This window comes from Passer montanus, unplaced genomic scaffold, assembly GCF_014805655.1.
Source record: "Passer montanus isolate IOZ18808 unplaced genomic scaffold, ASM1480565v1 scaffold68, whole genome shotgun sequence".
NCBI lineage: Eukaryota > Metazoa > Chordata > Aves > Passeriformes > Passeridae > Passer > Passer montanus.
In genome coordinates, this window is record NW_024371926.1 from 1,991,371 (window position 1) to 2,011,134 (window position 19,764).

Here is a 19,764-nt window from a genome sequence, read left to right on the forward strand (position 1 = left end):
TTTAACTGAGCACAGCTCCGAGCTCACGTTGCTAGCACGCTACTCCAGATTTGCAAACAGGAGCTCACTGAGCACGCCAAGTCCTCTGTCACAAACACACAGTTAAAAGCACAAACAGGCAAACATGTGATCTGCATTCCTTGTCAGTAACAGTGATGAGACATACCCAAAACGGGGTCATTTGGGCCCAGCCTATTACAGCTGCTCTGCAGAGTCCTGGTCTGACTGACCACAGCACTTTACGTGAAGTGTGAATGGGAGCAGAACCCAAATCACACAGAGGTCAGCTAGGCTGACATGCCCATGTGAGATGATTGGAGAAACTGTTCTTGCTCAGCTCAGGGAGAGGGAAAAGAAGTCTTCAAATGCTTCTAACTGAGCTGCAGACACATAGGAAGCGGAGTGATGTGGGGAGTAGGGTGCTCTCCATGAGCTCTGGACATCAGAAAAATAACAGGTTTAAAGTGCAAGACAAAGATTTAGATTAAACACCCTGAAAAATCTCTCTAATGATGAGGAGGCCTAAGTGTTGGCACACATCACCTGCAGAGGACATAGAATTGTTAGCATGAAGAGCTTAACAGAAGAACAATTACTCAGGAAAGGTTTAGAAATCTACCTGACCTTAGCCAGGGTTGGGAAACAACCAGGACATATCCGGAGGTACCTGATGTCTGAGACTATGAAACAAAGTTTCAGACATTCCTTTAAATTACACACAGGGCAGGGACACAACTCCCACAGCATTCCCGTCTAGACTGAAGCACAGCTACTTGAAGAATAAGATCATCATTTAATACCTTAACGGAATCTTTTACTTATAGACATCCATACTGTCCTGCAAAATTCATCAGGTTTCCACAGAAGTGCCCCAAGAAAAGCAGATTATCAAGATGCAGAATTGTAACTTGCTAAGATGTAAATACCAAATCAGGAGGAGCAAGACTCAGCATACCTCTCACAAACAGAACACACAAACTTTTAATTAGATAAATACTTTAAATAGCACAGAAATACCTGCATTTCCCTCGTGCCCATTGCAAGGGACTCCCTGATTTCCATCTGCATTTTCATACCATCTACTGGGCAGATCCTGAACTACCCACCAGCACATGCAGGGCTGCATACCACGGCAGCTCGTCCCAAGCTGAGACCCCCACCAGCCGAGTTTTGTTCCCCGTATTAACACCAAGCCACACACCAGTGCCTGAGATGAAGCACAAGGAATGACACCACCATCCCCTGCTCCAAATATTCCTAGCAAACACATATGGACAGCACAGTCTGGCCAGCAGAAGCTGAGAGTAAGAGAGGAAGGCGACAGGAGGAGGCCCAGCCCGCAGCCGGGCTCAGGCGTTGGGCCGAGGTGGGAGAACATTTTCCCCCAATATTACTGGCTGCGAACGGCAGCGACCACATGGCTGTTCCCAGCCACTCAGTGCACGCTGTTTACTATAAACAACAACAGTAAACAGAAACTCAGCCAAAAAATCAAAGCCGGCGACCCCGGAGCTGGGTCTCCACATCCCGACGTTCCCCATGGAAATAGTTTCATGTTCAGCCGCTGAACCTAAACCATCCGAGGCCCAAGGGAGCCAAGCTGCTCAGTGCATCCCAAAAACTCCTGCTCGGATTTGCCAGCTCTACCTTCAGTCATCCAGACTCCAAAGTGCTGCCACAGTTTTACACGGGAGCTTCAAAGAGCTCGCGGATTAAACCCGCGCGGCAGGAGCCAGCCGTCCCCGGGGTTATTTTTAAACATCTCACTGTGCACGAAACGCTCAAATCTTGTCTGGCTCCCAGCTCCATCCCAGCACTCGGCTCGGGGCGGCTGCGAAGGAGGCGCAGCTTTTCCCCAGGCATGGTGGTGATGGGATTTCTCCGGCTGCTCCCCGGGGTCACCCCTGCCGCCTCCAGCAGCAGGACCCGGCGGGACCCGCTCGGAGCACCGGGCACCAGCTCCACACACACACCGGGGTGACAGCAGGGTGGCACCGAGCCCCGAAGGGCTCGTGGGGGAGGAAGGGCACAAACCCCCCGGGCACAGCCCGCAGCCGGGAGCACCTCCTGCAGCTCGGTCCCGCTTCCCCTTTCCTGCCGGGAGCGCCCGGCTGGTACCGAAACGCGCCGGGGAGGTGGGCAGCTCCGGCCGGCCCCAGAACCGCTCCGAGGCCTCGGGGCGAGGCGGTACCGCGGCTGCCCGAGGCCCTGCCCGGGGACACCCGGCAGAACAACAAAGCCCTGGAAGAGGCTTTCCCGGGAGGCACAGCCCGGCCGGGCAGCCGCGGGGCCGGGGAGCCCCGGGGCGCTGCCCGGCCGCCGGGAGGGCCGGTCCCGGACGGCCCCAGCAGGTGCGGGCGGTGACAGCCCAGGGATACGGCCGCCCGCTCACCTGCGCGGCCGCCGAGCGCTGGCGCTGCTCAGTCCCTCGCCGCCGCCGCCGCCGCCATGTTCGCGCTGCGCAGGGAGGCGGGGAGGGAACGGGAGGGAACGGGAAGGAGCGGAGGGGGAGCGGCGGGGGATCGGGGAGGAGGGACCGGCAGCCCGGCCCGGCCCGGCCCGGCCCCGCGCCGCCCCCGCCGCCGGGACGGCTCCGGCCAGCGCCGGGGCTTCGGCAGCTGGTCGGCCGAGGCTCGGCTCGGTTGGGTTCGGCTGCGTTCGGCTCGGCTCGGCACGGCTCCTCTCTGGTTCGGCACGGCTCGGCCCGGCCCGGCTCGGCTCGGCCCTCACAAACCCCGCACCGTCGCTGCGCCCCGCGGCCGCCCCGGCCATGCCCCCTCGGGCCCGTCCTCACGCAGGGACAGACCCCCGTCCCCACCCGCGCTCTGGGCACGGGGCAGAGCCGCGGTGTCCTCACCGTGCTTGGGGCGAACCCCTGTGCCCTCAAGGGACCCCCAGGCACGGGACAGACCCCCACCCATGATCTTCAGCCTGGGGACAGACGCCCTGTGCCATCCAGGGACCTTTTGGGCATGGGGGCAGACCCCCACTGTGAGCCCCAGCCTGGGGACAGACCCCCTGTGCCATCCCAGGACCCTTGGGACAGGACAGACCCCCACTGTGAGCCCCAGCATGGGGACAAATTCCCTGTGCCATCCAGGACCCTTTGAGCACGGGGACAGACCCCTACTGTGAGCCCCAGCCTGGGGACAGACCCCCTGTGCCATCCCAGGACCTTTGGTACAGGACAGACTTGCTCCTCCCGTGAGCCCCAGCATTGGGGTAGAGATCCCATGCCCACCCAGGACACATGGGCACAGGGCAGACCCCTGCCATGATCTCCACACCTGGGAGTGCGTGCCCCAGTGCCCAGCCAGGACCCTCTGTGAGGAGAACCCCACTGTGACCTGCTGGAGCCCTGTTCCCACCAGAGGCCCCCCGGGTACTGCAGAGTGATGTCCATCCTTGTCTGACCCCACTGGGGACAGCCAGCCCTGGGGTGACAGCCAAATGCTGGGGACAGGCAATCCCCAGATATTCTCTTTCCTCCCAGCCTGGGCAGGACCTCTCCCTGCAGACAGAGACACCACAGATGTACAGATGTGTTTGGGGACTCAGTATCCCCAAATTCCCCCCAGACTAAGACCCCTGTGACTCCCTAAAGCAGCCCTAAAGCTGAAAGGATCCCTTGTGCCACTGTTGTAGCTCACTACCTCCACGTACCATCCCCAGGTTTTATCTGGAGAGAACCCTGTGTGAGCTGACCCTATGAGCATCCTTGGTGCTGTCTCCTGACCAGACATGGACCTCACTGGGGACCTTCTCTCTCCTGCAGAGCAACCAGAGCCTACACATGGTACCCCAAAACCATGCTGTGCCACCCCTTATCTTGGGAATTGCCAGGTAACAAGTGACAGTACAAGAGGAAACAGCCTCAAGTTGTGCCAGGGAAGGTTTAAATTGGATATTGAGAAAAATTTCTCCATGGAAATGGTTGTCCAGGCCAGCACAGGCTGCCCAGGACAGTGATGGAGTTGCTGGAGGGATTTAAGACACGTAGATGTGACACTTGGGGACATGGGTTAGTGGTGGCCTTGGCAGTGCCAGGGTAACTGTTGGATTTATCTTAGAGGGCTTTTCCAACCCAAGCAATCGGTGATTCTTGTGGTCTGGAGATTCAGTTCACATATTTTAAGATACTCGAGTGAGTGGTCAGTGAGTCTCTGGGGGTAGACCTGGGTCTCATGACCCAGGTATTTCAGTGGGGCAGTGGATACCCCATAAAATCTCGGAATGGTTTGGGTTGGAAGAGGAAAAGATGTCCCAATGCCACCTCTCTGCCATGGCAGGGACACCTTCCACTGCTCTTAGCATGTCCCAGGCTGCTCCAAACCCTGTCCAGCCTGGCCTTGGACAGTTCCAGGGATGTGCCTCTCTGGGCAACCTGTGTCAGGGCCTCACCATGCTCACAGGGAAGATTTTTTCCTAATACATTTTCCTATATGTTTTCCTACATACTTTTGGAGTGACACAGACATGTGTGACAAGACTTCCCACGGAGAAAGCACCTGAACAATTTCCAAAGTACTTGTAGTCACACAGCTAATGTAGGAGTCTCCCCTGAATGATTTCTTGTTCTGGGAGATTCCATGGAGGCTTGAGTGGTTTAGGTCAAAAGAAGATCAGAAGGAAACACCCCTAGTGTGAACAGGGCTTGGTGGAGCCTGGGAGGGTTGTTTCTGGAAAGCTCTGTGACATGTGTGGCTTCCTGCAGCGAGTGGCTTTGTTATCTGTGACAGAGAGAAGGCCAAGCCGTGATTCATCTGCTCTCTGCCCGCTGCCAAGCCTGGTGCCAGCCAGGGGGCACAGGGTGGGCAAGGGCTCCGGGGTGGGACCTTCCCACCAGTACCCAGCCGTTCAGGAAGGGCTGGAACCGCCTCAGCCCATTCCTGTGTTCCTCCCTTTTCCTCTGGGGAAGTGAATGGCACCGCTCTGGCTCTGGTGGATTAAAGGCTGCAGTGCCCCCAGGGAGCAGAGCTGCCCTGAAGGCCAGGGACGCCCTGTAGGTGCTCACGCTGTCCCAGTTCAGATGCTGGGCTTGGTTTAGTATGTGTAAGGCTGAAAGTCCTACCCAGGCCAAAGGAGCTTCTGCCTGATCAGCAGCTATCTTTTCCTCTGGGGAAGTGAATGGCACTGCTCTGGTGGATTAAAGGCTGCAGTGCCCCCAGGGGACACCCTGGAGGTGCTCACGCTGTCCTGGTTCAAATGCTGGGCTTGGTTTAGTATGTGCAAGGCTGAAAGTCCTACCCAGGCCAAAGGAGCTTCTGCCTGATCAGCAGCTAACTTCTGGTGTCCAGAAATTTGTCCACAGCTCTTTGATCTCCTTCTCAAGGAGAGAAAAGAGGGATCAGTACTCTCAGAGCAAAATAAATCTGTATTTGCCTCTCTCCACAAAAAAATTGTAAATAAAGACATATACTCCATCAGTTAGGGGGGGATTTCTAATAGTGGGGGAGAAAACTTTGAAACTGTTCCAGAGCTGCTGTTTGAGAGTTTCTCATGTCTTTTTCTGAGGGCCAGAACTGGCCTGGAAAACCTCTTGTTCTGAAACACTCACATTGAGGGATGGACAGTTTGAAATGCTCATGAGGGATTCTATTTTAAGATGTGGAGTACTTGATTGAGGCAGGACATGGTGTGTTTGCTTCAGCCTTGCACCTGAGCACCTCCTCTATAAATTCACAAGTATTATCATTTTTTTCTGATGGGTGTCATCAGCTCTGGTATTCCCTCATGTCCACAGTAATCATGATTTCATGAATGGAATAAATACACAAGGGTTCAGAGCTGCAGAATGGAGACAGGAGTGAAATTTCTCCATTGGCTTTAATTTGGAATGAGCAGTGGGATTTACATATGACATCCATATGAGCACCACAGGAATTCAGTTTGATTAATACTACAATGGAAACGAGCTGCAGAAATGGTTTGCCATTTATTCTGAAGCGTTGCCAGAAAAGCTCAGCACATTTGCAGCCTGGTTTGGGCCAGCTCCTGGGGATGAACGGCTGGGAGGGAACCCCTCAGAGGGGCACTGATGCACGGGGTGTTGGGGCACTGGAGCAGGACTGCAGGAGGAGAGGGTGCAGTGGGATGTAAGGCAATGTGACTGGGAAGAAAACCTCCTGCTGTCTTCCCTTCTCCCCTCCCTCTTCCTCCCTCATTAGTGCTTTGCAGTGATCTGGCATCGAATGTCCTCCTAGGCTGGTTCCCACTATTTGCAGTGTTCCCATTAATGAACTTTGGTTTCTGCCACAAATTGATCCTCAGTCTGGCATGGATGGAAATATAGAGCATGTTCTGCTTGAAAGGAAAAGCCTAATGTCCCCTGGTCCATGACCTTTTTATCCTGAATCTGATACTTCATAAAAAGGTGAATAAGAGGGCACAGGGATGGATGTAGAGGAGGAAGATCTAAAGGAACATGTGCACCCAGTATTCCTGCTTCTCTCATAGATATGTTCTTTGACCTGACATCTTTATTGGAGAGGGGAGATGGGAATCTTCTCCCCCTGCCTCAAAAAGGCAGAGGAAAAGGTTATTTACAGAGATTAAAGCCCCAACAATCAGCAGATCACTTTGCAGGGCCTGCCATAAGTTTCCTTTCCCAAAGCAATCTCATATTGAGACCAGCTGTTGAATTTGCCCAAAAGAGTCCATTTTTATTCTGAAGACTTCATGGCCTGGAAAATCACCTTTGTGAATACCAGAATGCTCTCTTGGCAGTGGGAAATCTCCTGGCCTCATGCCCCAGACATTTGCAGGCAGCTCTACCTTTCCCTGTCCAATTGCACAGAGACCCTCTGACAAAGGCTGCCTGCTGCAAATCCTTCTGAGCCCTCAATATCCTCCTGAGGCAAAAGAACACATTTTCTCATCATAACACTATTTATTGCTCCTGTTTCTCATGGCTCTTTGCAACTATTTCTATCTTTTCCACATGCCAGGTGGATGCCAAGCCTGGATCCAAAATGCCAGGGTATCACTGTGCCATGTCCAGGGCTTGCACCCCCTGTCCTGGTTAAATGTACCCAGTCATCTCAGTACACACACCCAAATTTAAACTAAAACCCCTCTGTTACAGAGGCACTCCTTGCAGTTCAGGTCTGCTTTGCTCACCCTGAATTTCTTCCCAGAGTTGCTGCTTTCTTGATCCTACCCCACCTTTGCTGCTTAACACCTCACCAAGCTTGGGTATTTATTTATAATCCTTCTGTTATTCTAATATGAAATTATTATCTAATTATTACTTCATATCAATATACAACCCATAATTATCTTATTTCAGGCTGTCACAATAGCTCAGTCCTAACTCAGCAGTTGTCTGGTATTTCCAAAGCCTGCTATACACCTCTGTCAACACTTCAAGGATGATAGTGTTTGGGTTATCTGGGTGTAGGTGTAAAATATCCGTTTATTTTTAGGTATGCTGTTTAAATTTCTTGGCTAATAGCAGTCTTGCAAGTCCTTCATCAGCTTTATAAAAAGAGATCTGGTTTCTCTGCAAAAGCAGAATTTAGGAAGTTATTGAACACTTGATTTGTTGCGCTGTTAATAAATTTCCTGTGTCTATTAATAGACTCATATGGGTTTGAATTCCCTTTGTTCCCAGCGCCTTCTAAACATTTCCTACTGGCGCTCTTTGATCCCTCCAGCCACGAATCCTTCCCCTAATAGCTCATTTCTTCTGTTCCTACCCTTCACAAATTACTGCACGTCTTAATCCCAGCCGACCTCCCATCCTCCCGCAGGGATTCGCGGCTCCAGAGCCCTCTTTGATCCCCATATCAGAGAGAGAAGCCATTCCCAGGACACCACGAGCTGCTCTGCTGGGTCGTTAGCAGGGGGCTGCGGGTGGGCTCCCAGCCAGCAGCACTCAGGGAAGGGGCACAGGGACAGAGCAGCAGGGACATGGGGCACTCACTGCTCCGTGCCTCCTGGTGTCTGTGCCTTGCTGGTGCCAGGAGAGCACAGGGAACCTTCCCAAGGGATGTGGGAGAGTGTAAATCGCCTCCCCAAATCCTGTCCCCTGACACCCAGCAAGTCTGAGCTGGGTGAAAATTTTCATCAGTTTTTGACCTTTCCACTCCCACCCAAACACTGAAACCGTTTGAGGAATTTAATTTAATTTAATTTAATTTAATTTAGGAGTTTTTGTGTTCAATCCCCCTCATGTACGTTCTCCCTTCTTTCCTTTTTGCCGTTTTCCCCAACACAGCACCTGCTCAGCTTCTCAAATTACTGTAAAAAATTTCAAGCAAGGGATTTTTCAGAATCATAATAAACTATTGGACAAAGGAAGCAGCTCAAGGTATTGATTCAATTTGAGTAATCTTTTCTCAAACCTCCCATTGAATTTCTGGCATTGCTTGGATTCAGGGTCATCTTGTACTCACTGATCAATATAAAATGTTATTATTTATGTTGCTATTTGTTTGCCCTTACTGCTCTTTGACACATACATATCAATTTGGGATCATCAATTTACTATTTCTTCCCCTCCTTTTCCAGTGAAATAGGATGGATTCCAGCTGTTCTTGTCCTTGCAATGATGTGACCATTTGGAGTATCTGAAAACAAATTTCACTGGGAAGTCTCCATCTCCATTCAATTTTTCTGACTAAATTTTTCTCCCTAATAAATACAGCCAATAGTTTGCAGCTTCTTCCTCAACTGCTGGCTGGGCTCACCCTCAGGCAGGTGTGGCACCTTTCTAGTCCCTTCAGAACAGAATATCCCTTTAGAATGCAAAATCATACTAATTATTTTAGTTTATTGAAGGAATACATAATCAACAAACCAGGGTGTAGAGTCCACCTGTGACTGAAGGTTGGATGTGTCTTTCTGTGACAGGACACAGGCAATGGCTGCCACTGCCAGAGGGCAGCCATGGATGGGATCTTGGGAATTGGGAATTGTTCCCTGGCAGGGTGGGGAGGGGCTGGGCTGGAATTGCCAGAGCAGCTGTGGCTGCCCCTGGATCCCTGGCAGTGCCCAAGGCCAGGCTGGACACTGGGGCTGGGAGCCCCTGGGACAGTGGGAGGTGTCCCTGCCATGGCAGAGGGTGTTTAAGGTCTCTTCTAACCCAACTGTTCTATGGTTCTGTGATTCTGTGAAATACTGCTACAGCTCAGCTGGTTTTCCTTGGAAAATCTGTCATGTTGCACTAAGGAGGGTGCAAGCCCTGTGACATCCAACATTTTCAGGTTGATGCTGTGGAAAGTCTAAACCCAATACACAAAGGTGCCAGCTGGGAAGCTGAGTTGTGAACCAAGAGATTTAGCAAGCCTTGAAAACTTGGAAAATCCCAAGAGACTGGGGATTTACAAAATTATGTTGGTTTGAGAAAGGAAGCCACGAGCCCAGATCAGATGGTAGGAGAGATAATTGAGTTCCTGCAGTTACACACTGGCAAAATTAATGGCTTTTGGTATGGAAAGTGGCTCTGGCTGGACAGACTCGTGAGACTGTCTGGTGAAAACATCCACTCTGGTCCAGGCCATGTCCCAGCAGTTCTCAGTAGCCCCCTGGCAGCACTTCAGGGTAGGGAGCCTGGATACAAATCCCTGAGGAACCAGCGCCAGCAAGGACATCATTAATGCTGTAAAGTGGGCATGTTAAATGTCAGCTGTGCCCAGCTCTGTGACAGAGCCTCTGCCCAATGCCAGTGCCCTGAGATGAGAGAGAGGTGCTGCTCCTGCTGGGACTGGAAACTAGAAAGAGCTGTGAAGTAATTTTAGTAAAGATAATAACAATCATAAAATCGACAGTAAGGTTTGCAGGTGACAAAAATCCTGAGCAGGGCAGGTTATGGCTGCCAAACCCTCGGGACCATTAAATAGCCCCAGTCCAGCTGCTGTATTTGAAGAGGCATCCACAAATCCACCCCTGAGAGCCTGGAAAATGCATTCTCCAAGATGAGAGACTCTGTCTCACAAAGCATCATTCAGGGCAGCTTCAGAGTCATTCTGTGTATCTGCCTGACACTGGGTTTATAAAAAGGGGAATAGCAAAGAGTCAGGAGTGACCTAGATCCTTCACACGGCGTTGGAAAAGCTATTCCAGGAACAACACAGCAGCTCTGCTGTCAGCCTCTGACAGGGCCTGCAGAAGCACAAAGAGGGCTGGAAGAAAAGCTACAAAAGTCTTCTGGGGGCTGGAAAACCTCCTGGACTTGAGGTCAAGGAGCTCTTCATGCTTGGCACAGGAAGATGAAGGACCTTTGCTCCGGGTGTGTGCCCTGCTGGTGTGGAAATAGATGCAAGATGCAATGAGGTGGAGGGGCTGGGGATGAAAATGGGGGTGATGCAGAGAGGGGAGAGATGTCAGTGCCAGGGAAGCTGAGCATCTCACTCTGGGGCTCTACCCCTTCACATTGATCCTGGCTGAAAAGAGGAATTCCTGCCCCAGAGCAGGGATTGCATTTAAATAGCACATGCTGAGCTGCTGTTTGGATCTGCAGAAAGACTTGTCCTGCCTTTCTGGGTTTTCCTTTCTCCAAATTATTTCAGGCCTGTTCCATCTGGAGGTGGAGTATGTTGGACCATGCTTTCACCTCTCCACTGGCCATGAATTGTCTGTTATATCTTTTAATGGAGCGTGAACATTGGGAGGAACCAGCTCCTCGGGCTGACAGAGACCTGAGGGTTTCCATCTCCCTCAAAGCATGTGATTTACCATGTTCATCTTGGGGGGGTCATGGTGGATCCCACCCTTTCCAGTGGCCCTGCTGGACCCTTTCTTCTGGCAGCTGAGTTTTACAGCGTTGAAATATTCAGCTTCACTACAGACTTTGGGCTCAGCAGAGAGCATTTGGGTGAGACTTGTCACTCATAAAAGTTGCAGTAAGTGGTTTCCAACAGTTACCTTTGGCTTTAATTTTTGCAGTCCTTCTGTGGTTTATTTTTTTACAGAAATAGCAATACAGCCCACTCCAATCTTCCAAATTAAATAGAATTATTTCCCATTTGCATGTGATGAGCCTCTCCCAGGTCAAGAGACATCAGCCATTTTCTCTGGGAGGGGGTTAAATCCTACACCCAGTGATGGTGGGAAAGCAGGGCCAGCCCTTGGTCATTGCTGTGGGCTGGAAGTGCTTGGGTTCCCCTGCAGGCTCCTTGCTCCAGCAGCACCCCCGTGCTGCCACAGGGATGCTCCACCAGGCTTGCCCACTCCCTGGATCTACAGCTGGAACCATTTCCACCTTGTCTTTACCTTCTCCTCATCACCACTTGCAGCAGATCCTTGACTGCGTGCTCAGCTCGAAGCTAGCTGGAAAATCATTTTGGTGAATTAATTTATGAGTTGTTCATTAGGATTATTCACGGGTGGCCAGGCTCTGTGGGACACAGCTCTGGGGGCTGATCCTGGGCTCGGAGCACTTTCCAGGGCATCCTGTGTTTTCCTGCAGATGTGTCCTGGGTTATTCATTGCCCATCAATACAGATAAAACCACAGAGGCTGTGTTGGAGAAAGGAGGAGGTTCCTGTGCAATCCTGCTGGGAAATGGCGCCCGGGGCTATTTCAGGACATGAACTCAGATCGGGCTGCTCAGTATGGAAGTGGAGCTGTTTGCTTTCAAAAGTACTTTTCCTAAGGAACGTCTCTGCTCTCCTCGGGACGCTGCCAGCATGCTGAGGACACTTACATGAGCAGTTTTTTAAATTTCCAGGGCTTTGCCTCTGCCCAAAGCCCTGCCCGCAGTGGGTTGTGCTGTGCAGGGATTTTGAAGGGAAGTGGGGCTGTGCTATTCCCTACACTTTGGCTTGAGGCACTGCCAAGGCTGCTACTAAAACATGTCCCCAGGTGCCACATCCACACATTTTTTGAACACTTCCAGGGGTGGTGACTCCACCAGTGCCCTGGGCAGCCTGTTCTAATGCCCATCCACCCTTTCACTGTTTTTCTTATTATCCAATTTAAACCTCCCCTAGCACAACTTGAGGCAGTGTCCTCAGAAGGCTCAGAACGGGCCCTGATTATTTTTTAAGACCAGCTCCCTTGTTCTGCTTAAATTAAAATTGCAGCATCCTGCTGCTGCCATGAGCATAAAATCCACTGGATGCACACACAGCTGAGTGACATCATCTGATCTGATTCATGTTTTAAAATCTATAGAGTTCAAACATGATGCACTTATTAGCAGGCAGATTTACAGGTGAAGTGCCATGCACCCCTCTACCAATTTCAGGAGGGGTTAAGTGCTGCTTTATGACACAAAAGGTATTTCAGGGCATGTCTGAGGCCACCCCCTGGTTATTTAGGGGATCTCTGTGTGTTTGGGGTCTTGCACTGATCGACTCTGAGCCCCTTAGAGAGGCTGTGCCAGACTTCTCTCTCCATGGGAACTTGCTTTTCTGAGACAGGAGGGACCTAGGGATGCTAATTTGCCTCTCCCAGAACATTAATTGAATTGCAGATATAAATTGATATTAGGGTAGTCTGGAAATAAGATATAAAAAGATTTCCTGGCATGGTGCTGCAGATTTTTCTCTATTAACATTTTGCAGGGAGCAAACCATGGCTCACAAATACCTGCTATTAGTTTCAGTGTTTATTACAGTGTCACCAACTGTGCCAGAGACACGAGATCTGCACGATGCTGAACACAGAGCCTGGGAGCCTGTGCTGGCCTATGGGAGGCAGGAGAATGGGCACTGCCAGTGCCTTGAGTTCCTGCTCCTGCTTGCCAAAAATTAGGGAAACAAGCTAGATGAGCTGGAGGTGAGGGGTGCTCCTGATTGAAGGAAGCAAAAACTCCCCTGGTCCTTCCCTGGTCCTGTTTGATCCCAAATTTTGTGGTGGATAAGATGCTGGAGTAGTGTTCATGCAGTGGCTGAAGATAAAAAAACAAATGCTCTTTTTTAAAGAGCTCTGTCTCCTCCTTAAGGAGCAGCTCTTATTTTAGGGGCAAAATAGTGCTGAGCTGAGCTTGTGTGTGCTCGTGGCATCGTGGAGTGAGTCCAGCAGTGATTTCCCACTGATAATCCAGAAGAATGTGATGTGTCTGTGCAGGAAGGGCAGAATGGGACGAGCTCCAGGAGGGGCTCAGGGATCAGGCACTTTCCAAGGGACTGTCTGGGAGCAGCTGTGGCAGCTTAAGCACAGGAAGGGAAGCACTGTGAGCAGTGTGCAGCAAAAAAAAACTGGGGGAATTTTGGTAAGGCAGTAGCAGCAAGCCCATAAAACAAAAAATCTTAGACAGAATGATCTGCTGATGTGTAAGTTCAGTCAGGATATGGGAAAAAAATGGAAGAGCCAAAACATGGGGCAACTCCAGTGGGACTTGTGAGTGTGAAAGGGGGAATAAACACATGGTGTTCATGAAAAAGGGAGAGAACCCCTGGTCCTGTTTGACCCCAAATTTTGTGGTGGAGAAGACACTGGAGTAGTGTTCATGCAGTGGCTGAAAATAAAAAAAACAAATGCTCTTTTTTAAAGAGCTCTGTCTCCTCCTTAAGGAGCAGCTCTTATTTTAGGGGCAAAATAGTGCTGAGCTGAGCTTGTGTGTGCTCGTGGCATCGTGGAGTGAGTCCAGCAGTGATTTCCCACTGATAATCCAGAAGAATGTGATGTGTCTGTGCAGGAAGGGCAGAATGGGACGAGCTCCAGGAGGGGCTCAGGGATCAGGCACTTTCCAAGGGACTGTCTGGGAGCAGCTGTGGCAGCTTAAGCACAGGAAGGGAAGCACTGTGAGCAGTGTGCAGCAAAAAAAAACTGGGGGAATTTTGGTAAGGCAGTAGCAGCAAGCCCATAAAACAAAAAATCCTAGACAGAATGATCTGCTGATGTGTAAGTTCAGTCAGGATATGGGAAAAAAATGGAAGAGCCAAAACATGGGGCAACTCCAGTGGGACTTGTGAGTGTGAAAGGGGAATAAACACATGGTGTTCATGGAAAAGGGAGAGAACAGATAGGAGATGAAAGGCTCACAGGTGCCGTGGGCCTCCATCTGCTCCCATAGGTAGGAGACACTCTGAGCAGCCTGGAAGCACAGCTGCTCACAGGGATGTTCCCCTGCCACAGAGCCTTCAGTTAAATGAGGGGGAAAAATGCCTGGAGAAGCTTATCTTTTACATTTCCAATTTGACAAAATTGGCAGCGAAGAAAAGGCAGTTTTGGGGTCTTGCTTTCATCCTTTCCAGAGTACAGTGTTTCACAGGATGGTGAAAGGGGGAGAAAGCGCTTGGAAAAGAAAAGGCAAACAAAAATTCCAACCCATTCCAGCTTATTTTTTGGAACGGATGGAATTGTGATATCAGGATTTTAAAATGAAGTGCTGTTTCCCTTCTGGGCTGCCCAGGAGGGGTGGGTGAAGCTGAGGCTGATTCTTGAGAAGCTTTGCACCTGACCATATTAGAGAGAAGGAAAAGAGGGTGGGTTGGAGAGCTTGGTCTGAGATGGGGTATGGATGCGTATTAGGAAATTGTTTGACTCTTTGGGGCTGGACTATTTTTAGTGTCCAAGGGGGGAAACTGAGGCAGCAACTGAACCAGGCTCTCCACATGCACTGCAGGCTCTGCATGGTCCTGTCCTTTTCTTCCTGATGCACCTTTTATTGCAGAAAAGCCTGTTGGGGACATCCTGAACAGACAGACCCGAAGCAAAGTTCCTCTCTGTGACTGAGCTGACTGTTCAGGCCCTACAATTCCTACAGGGGTGGGGTGGGTAGTGCCATTTTTAACATAAATGGTTCATTTATTGCAATCCTTCACCTGCAAGGCAGAGAAGAGGTCCAGGACTGGGATGTGCTGCTGCAGCTCTTCCCAGCCTTGAGCTCCTGGCCCCCTGTGAGGTCCTGTGTGCCTTCCAGGTGGATGGGCAGGCTGGAACAGGAGGGCTCAGGTGTCCCAGGGGCTTTGGCTGCCTGGTCCCACCCGGTCAGCTCATGGGGCCTGCAGCACCGTGGTGCTGTGCCCTCCCTGAGGTGAGGCTGTGTGAGCCCAAACCCAGCTCTTCCCACCCCACGAGGCTCCAGAAGTGATGGCAGCAGCAACCTGCACAGGGGGTAAGTGCAGGTTGCTGAGGGAGAGAAATACAGCCCATAATAACAGCAAACATCCAACTCCTGCTCCTTTATAGAGGCCATAAATCCTGACAGACCTTCTCCAGGTGACTCCTGCTTGGTGTAAGGGGAGAGCAGAGCTCTGGCTGCCCAGTCCTGTCCCCCTGACATTCATGAGGTGAAATATCTCCAAATTGCACGGCTGATCATGGCACGAATTATCAGCAACTGCTGTTGGGAAGCGTGGCTCAGGCGTGGCTCAGATGGTCTTCCCTCTCCTCATTACAGGCATCCTTGCAGCAGCTGAAGCCACCAGAAGAATGGGCAGGGATTCAGGCTGTTGGAGGTGGAAAGAGACACAGTTCCCAAGAATTGATAAAAAAAAAGCTCAAAAAATAGCTTACAGTGTGTGTTGTTTCAAACCCCAGTTGGAAGCAAAAGGGATGCTTTGCACCATGCCAGCATTGTCCTTCACTGCTCACATGACTTTCCTGCTGGAAGGCCTTAAATCTGATCACCTGGCCCGAGGTCTGAGGGGGTTTCACCTCCCAGAGAGCCCTGAGGTGCTCAGGCCAGGCAGCATTGTCTGTGGAGCAGAGGGACAGGGCTGGAGGAAGGCTCTCATCCCTCTGAGGAGTGGGGCTGAGCTCTCCTCAGTGCACACACGTCTCCTGCCTGTGCCCTGGGACACTCTGCTCACTGAGGGGTGGGTTTTGAACAAACTGGGGACAGGGACTGTCCAGGGCAGATGCTGGGAGAGCTTGAGCCACAAGTTCCCAGCCCCAATCCTGCCAGTCTCCTGTGGTGTTTCTGAAAGGCTCCTCTGAAGGAGAGCAGCAGAACCAGGGCTGGTTTGAACCTATGAGAGGAAGTGACCTGCTGGGCAGGGAGGTCAGTGACAGTGACAGTGACAGCAGCACTGCCAGACCTGCTGGCTCAGGCTCCACCTTCACCTGCAAGAACTGCCCAGAGGTACCTGTGCACCCTGCCAGAGCCTCTGCTCCCAAAGGAGCACACCACAACCTCAGGTTAATCACGTGTGCCACGTCTGCAGGGTCTGGGCTGTGACTGGTACCATCCTGGGGAAGGTTTGTGAGCCATCAGAAGGTTAAGACACAGCTGCATCTAATGCAGAGAGCACCTAGAGCCTTTTTTGTAGATGTCTGAAACACCCAGAGCTCCTCACGTGCTGTTTGGGAGAAACCAAAGGACAATGGCCATGACACTTCTGAGGCTATGAGGAGACATATTATTTCCCCATTGTTTATTAACAACTTGTGCCTTCAGAAAGCTCAGCTCTGCAGCTGTAGGAGCCCACAGGAGATGCTGGGTCCCCATCAAAGGTGTGCTGACAGGGGCTTTGGAGTGGTGGCCTTGGGGCCAGCCAAGGGCAGGGGGTGACCACTGCCCAGGGGGTGTGAAGGTGTGGGCAGTGCCAGCAGTGCAGCAGCTCCCAGAGCCTCAGGAGATGCTGTACAGCAGAGCTGAGGTGACCTGGCTGCAGAGGTTCTTCCAGGATAACTTTGGAATTACAGCCTGGAGAATTGTGATTTCCTGCTGGGCAAGGGAGCTCCCTCCCTACACTGATTTCCTGAAATATGAGAGTGACTAAGAGTGGTGGGGGCTCTCCAGCCCCTGCCAAGCTTGCTGAGGCTCCTGGCAGTGGCCTCCCTCCTGCCTCCCAGCTCCACCCTGCTGGTGCTGGGAGCTGGGGCTCCTCCACTGCCCGCCACTTGCCAGGCTGGCAGATGGGCACCGGTGGCTTCCAGGCTCGCTGAGTCCCCAGCAGCTTGCCACGCAGGTTGCTGCAGAGTGGGGATTGCCAGCCCGCTCCACAGCGTGCCAGATGGACCACGGGGCTGGCAGGGATCCCCTGCTCCGTGCTGGCTCCGTGCAGGCTCTCAGCATCCCTGGGCTCTTGCTCCCCGGGGCTCCTGGCCCAGCACTGTGACAACCTGGGACCGTGCTCAGCACCTGCAAGCATCCTGGCAGGTGCTGCCTGGCCAGGTGTGGGGCAGCAGGAAAGCTGTGAGCTGCAGGAACGCCAAACTAAATCCCATCTCTGGCAGCACAGCAGCACAGCACTTTGGGGTCTGCTGCGTGTCCCCCCAGGGTGCCAGCAGGGCAGGGACACTGGTATCCCCTCATCCACTGTCAGGCTGGCAGGGAGCTCAGGCCTCCTGGAGAGCTGCTGGATGGATCTGAGCCTTGTGGGGATGTGTGAGGTGCTGAGCAGTGCTGCCTCCTCCAGAGCTCAGGGAGGATCCCCTGGGTGCCCTGCTGAGGGTCACCCTGTCTGTGTCACTCTGCCATCCCTCCCGTGGCTCTGTGGCACAGCCAGCATGGCCTGGGGGCTGCTGGGGGGGATGCACGGGGCTTTCTCCACACTCCCCCTCACCCCCAGCACAGTCTGCCAGGCAATTCCATCCAGGAACATAAGCGAGTTATTGAAAGCCTTGCTGGCAGAAACATCGGGATCTAATTTCAGCGTGTGAGTGAAAATATTATTCTCCAGTGTGAGGGGAGAAGTGATGAAAGAACAAGAGGCTTTTTGAGATGAGTCGGGAACACCAAGTTACACCAGGACAAAAACTGAGCAGCGATTCCCCAAACCCCAGACTTCCTGCAGAAAGGATTTGGTTGTGATTAAACCATTGTTAGGAGCTTCCCTTTGCTCCGGGGTGTAATTTCTGCTCCTGGGGAAACGCAGAGGAGTCTGGCCAAGGCTGTAGCAGGAGCTGCAGGGTAATTGTTGGTTTAGGGCTGGGTCATGCGTGGCCTCGGGCAGTCACTGAGAGCTGGCCTTGGCTGCTGGGGCTCCAGCAGGAGAGCTGTGCCCAGCAATGCCTGGGGAGCAGCAGGAGGTGCCCCATGCCATGGCTCTGCTGGGTTGTGGTCAGGGCTGCCCATGCAGGCTGGCAAAGCAGAGCTTGGATTAGTGCTCCCTCAGAGCCTCAGGGGTGGGACCTGCACAGCCCCTGCCCTCATCTGCTCTGGTGCCAGCCTGACATGGCAGAGGGTGTCCTGGTTTTGTCTGGGGTAGGGTAATTTTCTTAACTGGTACAGTTCTGGGTTTTGGATGAGAATAATGGTGATGAAATGATGTTTTAGCTGCTGCTGAGTGCTTCCTCTAAATCAAGGACTTTTCAGTACCCCATTCTCTGCTAGTGATGGCCAGGGGAGCTGGCCCAAACTGGCCAGAGGATATTCCACACCACAGAAATATTCCATAGTACAGAAGCTGGGGGGAGTCACCTGGGGGCTGCTGGCGGAAGCTGGAGCCAGGCTGGGAACTGGGTGGTGAACAACTGGGCATCACTTGTTTCTCTCAGGTTTTGTTCCTCTCAGGTTTTGTTCCTCTCTCCTCTTGTTATCTCCCTTTTCATTTTCATTAATACTGTTATTATTAGTATTATTATGATTATTTACTTTATTTCAGTTATTAACCTGTTCCTACCTCAACCCAGGGGTGCTTCCTTCATTGCAGGCTGGGGTTGAATCCCATCAGAGGGACAGGAGCAGCTGTCCCACCCCAGGCAGGGAGCACAGGAGGAGCTGCTGTTTCCAGCTGCTGGTCTCTGTGAAGCCCAGGACAGTGGTGGAGTGTTGGGACAATGCTGGAGGACCTGCTCCATGGGCAGGGGACAGCTGTGGCTGGCCCTGGAGATGTCACTGGTTCGTACCCTGGTGCATGGGAGCAGCAGCCCAGCCTGGGAGGGTGACATGGGATACCCAGGGGATGTCTACAGCGTGCCAAGAACAAGGCTTAGCTCAGTGCCCCTTGCTGCTGGAGGAAGGTGATTTTTGGCAGCAGGAAAAACACAGCACTGCCTTGGCAGTGGCCAGTGCAGGCAGTAGTGACTGGAGGAACCCTGGGGCTGGTCCCTGGCTGCCACCAGGACCATGCAAAGGCTGTACATGCATGGGTGTTCCCAAAACAAGCAGGAACAGCTGAGAAGGACTGATGTCCTGAGGATCAGGGCTTTTTCCCCAAACGGAAGAGGCAAAAGTGCCCAGAGTTTGCCCAGAGCAGCTGTGGCTGGTCCTGGATTCCTGGAAGTGTTCAAGGCCGGGCTGGGCTAGTGGAAGGTGTCCCTGCCCATGGCAGGGGGTGGAATTGGAAGAGCTTTGAGGTCCCTCCCAAGCCAAGCCGATTTCTGATCCTGTGCCTCGGTGGCAGTGGGGGCTCACGGTGGGAAGAGCAGCCGTGCCCTCCGGCCTCGGGAGCAGCCCCGCAGCGGCCCCTGTGCCTTCACCGCGCCGCGAGGAGCGGGCTGTGCCCGGGCTGTGCCCCCGGTGTGCCCTGGCTGTGCCCGGGGTGTGCCCCGGCTGTGCCCCGGCTGTGCCCCGGGTGTGCCCCGGGTGTGCCCCCGGTGTGCCCCGGGTGTGCCCGGGCTGTGCCCCGGTGTGCCCCCGCTCGGGAGCAGCCCCGCAGCGGCCCCTGTGCCTTCACCGCGCCGCGAGGAGCGGGCTGTGCCCCGGTGTGCCCCGGGTGTGCCCGGGCTGTGCCCCGGTGTGCCCCCGGTGTGCCCCGGCCCCTCGCTGTCCCCCGGGGCTGTGGCGGCGGGGATGGAGCCCGCATCCCGTTTCCGTGGCAACCGCGGGGCCCGGCCCCGGTCCCCACCAGGGGGCAGTGCCCGCGCGCGGATCGGGGCTGCCCGGGAGGGGCCGCGACAGGGACAGGGACAGGGACAGGGACACCGGGACAGGGACACCGGGACAGGGACAGGGACACCGGGACAGGGACAGGGACAGGGACA

The 19,764-nt window shown here is 53.0% G+C and overlaps 1 protein-coding gene across 7 annotated transcripts in view; it reads right to left on the reverse strand.

The window, feature by feature from the left end:
• The window catches only part of SCMH1 (Scm polycomb group protein homolog 1), a 60,984-nt gene extending 58,457 nt beyond the window's left edge, over nucleotides 1–2,527 (reverse strand). For 5 of the 7 annotated variants that reach the window (XM_039729071.1, XM_039729068.1, XM_039729069.1 and 2 more), the window contains exon 1: nucleotides 2,393–2,527. The gene's annotated coding sequence lies outside the window, so the exon portion shown is untranslated. The remainder of the gene's footprint in view (nucleotides 1–2,392) is intronic. The other 2 variants (XM_039729066.1, XM_039729065.1) reach the window with 1 other exon arrangement.
• Between the last annotated feature and the right edge of the window lie 17,237 nt (nucleotides 2,528–19,764).